Here is a 9,509-nt window from a genome sequence, read left to right on the forward strand (position 1 = left end):
AGGGGTGGGGCTGTCCTGTGTGCTGCTGCTGAATGGCTGGCCAGACTGTCTTTCACTGTCAACTACCACCCACAGCAGCAGCACACAGCCACACACACATATGAAAGCCCAGCCAGCAGTCATGTTTGTTAATGTTTTTTTTTTTTATCAGTCTCTTAAGTTTTTAATGAATATAAATCAAGGAGAGAGTGAGCTGCTGCAAAGCATTGAAAGCAGCACACATTGACACACAAAAGAAAAAACATTGGAAGATTGAGAAAAAACATCGGGGGAGAAATCTAGCGATGTTGATGAAACTTTGGATCCTCAACATTGCAGGGTTAAACATCGAACATTGGAACCATAAATCCGATGTTACCGATGAAACATCATATGATTACCCATCCCTACTAATTAGCTGTCCTCTCCCTGGTCTCCCGCAAAGGGGAGATGAAAAGTAGGCAAGTATGAACTATACCCCTCCCCCTTTAGTGCCATACTCCTCACCCCATGGTTCCATACAGCCACCTTACTTACAGTCCCCCTGTGCTGCGCCTTACTCCCATACTCCCCACCCCATGGTGCCATACAGCCACTTTACTTACAGTCCCCCTGTGCTGCGCCTTACTGCCATACTCCTCACCCCATGGTGCCATACAACCCCCTTACTTACAGTCCCCCTGTGCTGCGCCTTACTGCCATACTCCTCACCCCATGGTGCCATACAACCCCCTTACTTACAGTCCCCCTGTGCTGCGCCTTACTGTCATACTTCCCACCCCATGGTGCCATACAGCCCCCTTACTGCCAGTCCCCCTGTGCTGCTCCTTACTCCCATACTCCCCACCCCATGGTGCCATACAGCCCCCTTACTGCCAGTCCCCCTGTGCTGCTCCTTACTCCCATACTCCCCACCCCCAAGGGGCCATACAGCCCCCTTACTGCCAGTCCCCCTGTGCTGCTCCTTACTCCCATACTCCCCACCCCATGGTGCCTTACTGCCCCCTTACTGCCAGTCCCCCTGTGCTGCGCCTTACTGTCATACTTCCCACCCCATGGTGCCATACAGCCCCCTTACTGCCAGTCCCCCTGTGCTGCTCCTTACTCCCATACTCCCCACCCCATGGTGCCATACAGCCCCCTTACTGCCAGTCCCCCTGTGCTGCTCCTTACTCCCATACTCCCCACCCCCAAGGGGCCATACAGCCCCCTTACTGCCAGTCCCCCTGTGCTGCTCCTTACTCCCATACTCCCCACCCCATGGTGCCTTACTGCCCCCTTACTGCCAGTCCCCCTGTGCTGCTCCTTACTCCCATACTCCCCACCCCCAAGGGGCCATACAGCCCCCTTACTGCCAGTCCCCCTGTGCTGCTCCTTACTCCCATACTCCCCACCCCATGGTGCCTTACTGCCCCCTTACTGCCAGTCTCCCTGTGCTGCGCCTTACTGTCATACTTCCCACCCCATGGTGCCATACAGCCCCCTTACTGCCAGTCCCCCTGTGCTGCTCCTTACTCCCATACTCCCCACCCCATGGTGCCATACAGCCCCCTTACTGCCAGTCCCCCTGTGCTGCTCCTTACTCCCATACTCCCCACCCCCAAGGGGCCATACAGCCCCCTTACTGCCAGTCCCCCTGTGCTGCTCCTTACTCCCATACTCCCCACCCCATGGTGCCTTACTGCCCCCTTACTGCCAGTCCCCCTGTGCTGCTCCTTACTGTCATACTCCCCACCCCATGGTGCCATACAGCCCCCTTACTGCCAGTCCCCCTGTGCTGCTCCTTACTCCCATACTCCCCACCCCATGGTGCCATACAGCCCCCTTACTGCCAGTCCCCCTGTGCTGCTCCTTACTCCCATACTCCCCACCACATGGTACCATACAGCCCCCTTACTGCCAGTCCCCCTGTGCTGCTCCTTACAGTCATACTCCCCACCTCATGGTGCCATACAGCCCCCTTACTGCCAATCCCCCCCGTGCTGCTCCTTACTCCCATACTCCCCACCCCATGGTGCCATACAGCCCCCTTACTCCCAGTCCCCCTGTGCTGCTCCTTACTGTCATACTCCCCACCCCATGGTGCCATACAGCCCCCTTACTGCCAGTCCCCCTGTGCTGCTCCTTACTCCCATACTCCCCACCCCATGGTGCCATACAGCCCCCTTACTGCCAGTCCCCCTGTGCTGCTCCTTACAGTCATACTCCCCACCCCATGGTGCCATACAGCCCCCTTACTGCCAGTCCCCCTGTGCTGCTCCTTACTGTCATACTCCCCACCTCATGGTGCCTCACAGCCCCCTTACTGCCAGTCCCCATGTGCTGCTCCTTACTGCCATACTCCCCACCCCATGGTGCCATACAGCCCCCTTACTTACAGTCCCACTGTGCTGCTCCTTACTCCCATACTCCCCACCCCATGGTGCCTCACAGCCCCCTTACTGCCAATCCCCCTGTGCTGCTCCTTACTGCCATACTCCTCACCCCATGGTGCCATACAGCCCCCTTACTGCCAATACCCCTGTGCTGCTCCTTACTCCCATACTCCCCACCCCATGGTGCCATACAGCCCCCTTACTGCCAATCCTCCTGTGCTGCTCCTTACTCCCATACTCCCCACCCCATGGTGCCATACATCCCCCTTACTGTCAGTCCCCCTGTGCTGCTCCTTACTGCCATACTCCCCACCCCATAGTGCCATACAGCCCCCTTACTGTCAGTCCCCCTGTGCTGCTCCTTACTGCCATACTCCCCACCCCATAGTGCCATACAGCCCCCTTACTGCCAGTCCCCCTGTGCTGCTCCTTACTCCCATACTCCCCAACCCATGGTGCCATACAGCCCCCTTACTACCAGTCCCCCTGTGCTGCTCCTTACTCCCATACTCCCCACCCTATAGTGCCATACAGCCCCCTTACTGCCAGTCCCCCTGTGCTGCTCCTTACTCCCATACTCCCCACCACATAGTGCCATACAGCCCCCTTACTGCCAGTCCCCCTGTGCTGCTCCTTACTCCCATACTCCCCACCCCATGGTGCCTCACAGCCCCCTTACTGCCAGTCTACCCTTCCTCCACCACCCCTTTGGACAACAGACTTTAATTAAGCAAAGGTGTATATACAAAGGGGGATATAAAGAATGATATTGCTTGTTCTGGCACTTCTAAGCCATATCATTCATAATGTCGCCCAGTGTGTATTCAAAAGACTCAGGGGCAGATTTAGCTCAGTGAAGTGATAATGTGTCTGGATTTTATCACTGGTCAATCAGCTCCTAACTGTGAAGTTACAGGTTTGGTTTAAAAATGACAGGTAGTAGCTGATTGGCCAGTGATAAAAACAGATAGCATCCTCCTTAGTCACCCACATTCAATTAACCTGAAAAATGAGGATTGCCATTGCTATTTCTGCAGGACACAGGGAAAGTTCACAGCTGCTTCCCCAGTAATCAGTCTGCTCAGAAACTCTTATTGGTAACTCGCACTGTTACACGCTTCCCGAACAAACAATTACATCTCTGAAATAAATATCACGCTGGCTGCTAATGTTGGTATCATCTGCTAGGGTGCACCAACAAAAATCTTGCCTAGGGCATCAAAATGGATAAGGCCGGCTCTGAGTGTGCATGCAGTCTATACCCTGTATGCATACCTCCCAACTATTAAAATCAGTGGGGTTGGGACTCCTGCCTGCACATTACCTGGGTGTGGACTCACAAAAGGGGGTGTATCGTCCCCATTTTTGTCATTGTGGGGGCCATGGCCAGCGCTCTATGAGCTGCTGACTATGCGCTCTGTCTCTGTAAATAGACACAGTGTCTATTTACCGCTGCTCTTCCAGAGCAACAAATTATGAGGACTCCCAACACCCACTGCAGGACGCTCAGTGTACATACAGAAACCCCCCCATGGAAATCCTGCGTTTGCCACTGACAGCTAATGGAATTTGTACAGAGACGCCCCCCGGCTGCTGCACTTATCTGCCACTGTGTGTGTAGAAAAATGCACAATTGGTCACACATCGGTCTTGCCATCGAACATCGTACCAGCGCTATGGAGACATAGATTGGACATGACCACCAAAATCAGTGCAACAGAGAGCCTGACCTCAGCAATCCTGTGCAGAGGCAGATTTTCCACAAGGCAGCCCAGGCTCCTGCCTAGGGCCCAGCAGATACCAATGAGCCCCATACAGATATCATGGCCATTCAAATTGTACCCAGACATCACATGGACCTCCCAAAGTCCCTGTAATCTGCAGCAAGTATTTGCTAGCGACATCCCCCATCAGTCGTGCTTGCAGTCTCAAAGGGGTATGTCACTAGCGACCTGGCATTCTCCAGACCAATATGTGCAACCATTTGTGTTTACAGTATGTGCACTTAAAATACTGTAGTTTAATGATGTCTCTTGTAATACTAGAGTGTGAACACTAGATGTCAGTAACATTCCATAATATGCAGTAAGATTATTCTAAAGTTCAAAAGAGATGAGAATGACGTTTCTGTTAGGAACACAGATGGAGCAGCTCTCAATAGAGTGATTAAATCGCCATCCGACAGAAGGGGGGCGCGCGTGCACAAGACGCTCGCATGCCCCGTTCTGTCAGAGCCCTCCGACGATTCCCCGCTGCTCCCATAGCCCCCCCGCACCTCCCGCTCACCCTGCCCTTCTCCCTAATGCAGAGAATCCCCCCCCGCCACCATGCATCTGGGGACACGCGAGACATGCGAGATGCTCGCGCGTCCCCATCAGATGCTCCTGTCCGCCAGCCTGCGCCAGCTCAGGGGATCTGGCGATTCTAAAGGCTGGCTGACAGGCGCTCCACCTGCACTTTGCCTGATGAAGGATAACTATGTGGAACGAGGTGCTAGTGCCTCAGTACACTACTACAACTATATAGGGATGTTATTGTAACGGTATATGCTGCGCTATATAAGAAAATGTAAATAAATAGATAATGTTCTGCACAGCATCAGGCTGCTATTTACATCCGTAGGTGGCAACAGGCTATACAGTCACTAGGCGGATATGCATTACGTCGACCACTGAAGGACGACATGCAAAAAAAGTCGATGTGGCTTTAGGTCGACAGGGTCATTAGGTCGACACAAGCGTTGGGAAGGTTGACAGTCAAAAGGACAACATGAGTTTTTCAGTCTTTTTTTTTTAAGCAACATGTGCCGACAGGCGGTATTTCATGCTTACCACCCACTGGGGCATAGAATAGTGCGCCGAGCATAGTAAGGCACCGTGCCAAGAGTATGGCAAGCGCAATGGTTCACAGACACGGTGTCCATGTCTACTGTGTCCACATTCGGGACAAAAAAAAGTGAAAAACCCATGTCAACCTTTTGACTGTCAATCTTATGACCCTGTGGACGTAAAGCCATGTCAACCTTTTCCATGTGTTGACTTAATGCATGTCGACTTTCCTGTGGTCGACTTAATGTTCCACACCCAGCAACAGACTGGTCTTCGGCCTTAAATAAATGTTCCTGCGTTTTATCAAGGAACCATATTGGATACGGTTGGTCTATATCACGCTAATTGTCTGTAATCGGACTACAGGTGGCATCTACCGTCCCGCTAATTATTATCGTCACCCCGGAGACACAGACTAATTATCATCTGCAGGATTGTTATTCTCTTCACAGCTGCCTTTATAGAATGTTCATTTTACTAAAATTGTCATGACTTGGAATTCCCTCAGTTTCTGGTCGCATTAAGGGGGTGATTCAGTTAGAGCGTCACATTTTTATCTTTTAATGGTCAATTAAAGAGTATTTTCATATTCATTTAGATATATTTTTTTGATTTGAGCATTTGAATATGCCTTTATTCATTTACTAGGTGATTCATCGCGACCTACGGGCGCTCTTCACACCGTCGTAAAGGGGCTGCGCCCCCTTAACTTGAGAACGGCGTTATTGCGCGGAAGATGTTTTGTATTATATGGAAGATTCCCTGCTGTGGGTGTGTGAGCAGGGGTGGTGTTGGTGGGGGAGGGATGGGGGGTGCGGGGTGGGCGCATGTGGTGGAGTGTGTGCGGTGGAGCTGTGGTTATGGGAGGGCACAGAGAAGTGGGTACAGGACAGCTACATACATAACCGCGTGGGGCTACTACATGCAGAGAGGAGAGAATATCTCGTCACTCCCTTCAGCTGGCAAACAAACTGCATGAACAGCAAGAAATGTCGGCAGTGGCTATGGTAAACTTGTGACTCCGCACGTTACACCATAACCCCTCCCACTGAGCCTGCGCTGCCGAGCCCCAGCGGCCACGTGGAAACTCTCTGCCTGAAGCCTCTGCTTTGTATTACTAATGATGATAGGGCAGCGGTCAGAGAGTTTCCACATAGCTGGCGGGTCTTGGGGGAGAGGCTGGCCGGGGGGGGGGGGGGGTGGGGGGCTGGAGGTGCAGGCGGGATGCTGGCTGGAGGAAAGGGCTGGTGTGCGGGTGGAGATGCTGCCGCACTGAACGTTTGGCCTACCCCATGTCCCGGCTGAGAGAAGGGTTCCCAGTGGCGACAGTCCAGCCAGCGGCTGTGGTGGCCAGATTTGTGTGTATAACGCTGGTCGGGGGCGGGATTGACTGTGTAACTCCGCCCAGCATTATACACACACATGATTGACATATGTAGCTAAATATATAAAAGATTGCTGAAATGCTCTTGTTAATAGAGAATTTACATTAAAGCCGATTCACCGGAGCAGCAAATTCAGTCCCTCTGTCGATGGAAAGTCCTGGGCTACCTTTCAGCTGCGAGCAGAGGAAAGTAATTTGATGAAGAGTAACCGCCGCAGCATAATGAGAGGATTTGGGCGGAAAATATACGTAGTCCCGACAGTCAGAATCCCGACAGTAATTCAACTGTTATTGAAAATATCGACAGTCGAGTGTCGGAAAGTCCTGAAATTGGCAAAAAGCTGCAAATTGTTGGAAAACGGTCGTGAAATTCGACAATCCGCGGCTGTTTCTGACAAAACAGATCCGATTTTAAAAAACAGTCGTACCTGACAGCCTTGAATGCTGTCAGCAACAGCAGCATTGACTGGGCGAGTGCTGATATTTTCACTGTCAGAAATATTGGCTCAGATTGAATTCCCCCCTATATGCACTTATTGGGTTTACTACATAGCCCAGCATGCATGATTCCATCTCAAACAGAGATCCACCTGTCTCCTTACGGAATGATATCACGGTAAGCTTTGTCTTTCAGACACCCCAGACAACATATACCGGGAGGAAATACATCTACGCCGCCACCTTCCACACTTGGTATTTCCACTTCCTTTTCTGTAACTGATTCCACTACAGCAGGGATTTACCATATTCGTCACATCAACTATTGTCATTGGCGGGAACGATTGTGCTAATTAATTATTTCTTTATATTCCCTGCACATCAAGCCCAGCATTGTTTTGGAAGATAAGAGACATAACAGAATGTCTATTACCCACTTAGCAACTTTGTATTTTTTCCGGAAGCTGAGAATGAGTTAGACTTTAGTTTATATTAGTTTCCGCCTTTCTCAGAATTACCCGAGTGGTCTGGCCAAAAAATAAGGACGGGAGATTCCCAAGAGCCCCCTGGAGAGCGACCATTACAGGATTACAGTACGTGCTCGGCGGATATAAATCTGAGCAGGAAACACACTCGGGCCAGCACAGTACGTGGCCTGAAGTTTCATCACGCTATTACCTATTTCACATAGGGGTACGGTCACTAAGTCGACCTATTTAGGGTGACATTCATTGTGTCGACCACTGAAGGTAGACAGGGCTTAGTTCGACAACTGAAATAGGTCGGCTCGTTTGGAAGGTCGACAGTCAAAAGGTTGACTTTAGTTTTTCACTTTTTTTTAGCCGCCATGTGCCGACAGGTGGTACTTCATGCTCTAACATCCACACAGGAGAAAAAAGTGATTGTGGAGTGCAGTGAGGCCCGTGCCCGAAGCACAGCGAGTGCAGAGGTACACTTTAACACTGTGCATGTCAACCTTTTGACTGTCGACCTAATGCTTGTGTTGACCTTCCAGCCCTGTCGACCTATTTCAGGTGTCAACCTAAGCCCTGTCGACCTTCAATGGTCAAATAAGTGCATGTCGACCTAACTAGGGTCAAACCCATACCCTTCACACCGCACCTCGGACCAAGGTAATTACCGGGTTGACCCATTTCGAGGAGTGGTGTGAAAGCACCAAAGCTTATAACCCAGGTTGACCAACCCGGCAATTCGTACTGAGTTATAAGAAGGGTTAAACCTGGGTCAACCTCTGTATAATGGGTGGCCCGGGTTTAATGTAAAAGTGCTGGAACCAGGTTTGTACCAGGATCGAGATCCCGTTTCCAACGCGACATTGCGATGTGATAGGGGTATATAAATCTAATTATACATTTACTCCAAGGTTTAGCGTACAAAATAAAAGTTATTTAAAACTTATTGATAGAAAGGGGCCCTATCCATAGCCAGATTAAGGCTCACGGGGCCCAAGGCAAGATAATAATAATAATAATTTTATTTATATAGCGCTCTTTCTCCAATAGGACTCAAGGCACTTAACAGATAGAATGAATGTAATACAGTACAGAAAAGCTTTTCATAAACAATACTTAAGGGACTGAAGGAAACGCTTGAGTAAATAGGAAAGTCTTGAGTCTGTTTTTGAAGCATTCTAGAGTGGGGGTCTATCGAACTGTGCGGGGAAGTGAGTTCCATAAAGTCGGAGCTGAATGGCTAAAAGCTCGACCCCCAGATGAATTACGGGAGATCCTAGGTACTGCTAAAAGTCCTTCATCTAGTATGGAATCAGAAGCTGCTTCAGGTACCTTGGGCCTTGGTCATGTAGGGCTTTGAAACTCAATAGATTGATCTTGAAAATTATTCGCCATTTTATTGGCAGCCAGTGAAGGGAGTAGAGAATGGGAGTAATGTGGCTAGAGCGGGGCTGTTTAGTTAACAGCCTGGCAGCTGTGTTTTGTACCAGCTGTAATCGGTGCAGTTCTTTTGCTGGTAGACCAAGGTAAAGGGCATTGCAGTAATCCAAACGAGATGATACAAATGCATGTATGACTTTTGGCAGGTCTTCAGATGGGATTAAGTATTTAATTCTGGCTATGTTCCTCAGATGAAAGAATGAGGATTTGATTGTGGCTGATATCTGATGTTTAAGTGTCAATCCACCATCTAGTACCACACCAAGATTCCGCACATGATCAGAGTTTTGTAATTCTGTACCCCCAAGTGTCAGTCCAGTTGGGTGGCTGTGCTGCAGTCTTGTCCTTTGATGTTGAGGTCCAATCATAAGGACCTCTGTTTTGGACTCTCTGTGACCTGCCAGCAAGAAATGATTTAAACCAGCTTAGTATTGTGCCATCCAGTCCACAGAATTTTTTTAGGCGCTCAATCAGAAGCCCATGGTCCACAGTATCAAATGCTGCAGAGAGATCCAGAAGGATTAAGATTGAACAGTCACCTCTGTCTCTTGCCATCAGAAGATCGATAGAGGTTCGGGGACCCGTTTAAGGT

General features: G+C 50.1%; 1 long non-coding RNA gene across 1 annotated transcript in view; it reads left to right on the forward strand.

The window, feature by feature from the left end:
- LOC146049678 (uncharacterized) overlaps positions 1-9,509 on the forward strand; it is a 210,366-nt gene that overhangs the window by 3,685 nt on the left and 197,172 nt on the right. The gene's annotated exons all lie outside the window — the stretch shown is intronic.

Source organism: Crinia signifera, chromosome 12, assembly GCF_055691185.1.
Source record: "Crinia signifera chromosome 12, ASM5569118v1, whole genome shotgun sequence".
NCBI classification, from domain to species: Eukaryota; Metazoa; Chordata; class Amphibia; order Anura; family Myobatrachidae; genus Crinia; species Crinia signifera.